We start from the raw sequence: 214 nt of genomic DNA on the forward strand, positions 1-214 counted from the left end.
CCCCCCCACTCCTGCAATTCTAATGGGCAACTCCAAACCAGAGAGTCACATTTGCTGACCTTCAGAATTATTGACAATAAAGTACATATGGCTAAAAAAACCTACAGTGTTTATACATGGCATTTCTGAATGAATTGGGTGTTTTTCTTAAATGGCCTGTGACATTTAACATTGAAAACTATCTTCCATGCGAATCAAGTGTCTCTTGAATAGA

The sequence above is a fragment of the Myotis davidii genome, unplaced genomic scaffold (assembly GCF_000327345.1).
Source record: "Myotis davidii unplaced genomic scaffold, ASM32734v1 scaffold847, whole genome shotgun sequence".
NCBI lineage: Eukaryota > Metazoa > Chordata > Mammalia > Chiroptera > Vespertilionidae > Myotis > Myotis davidii.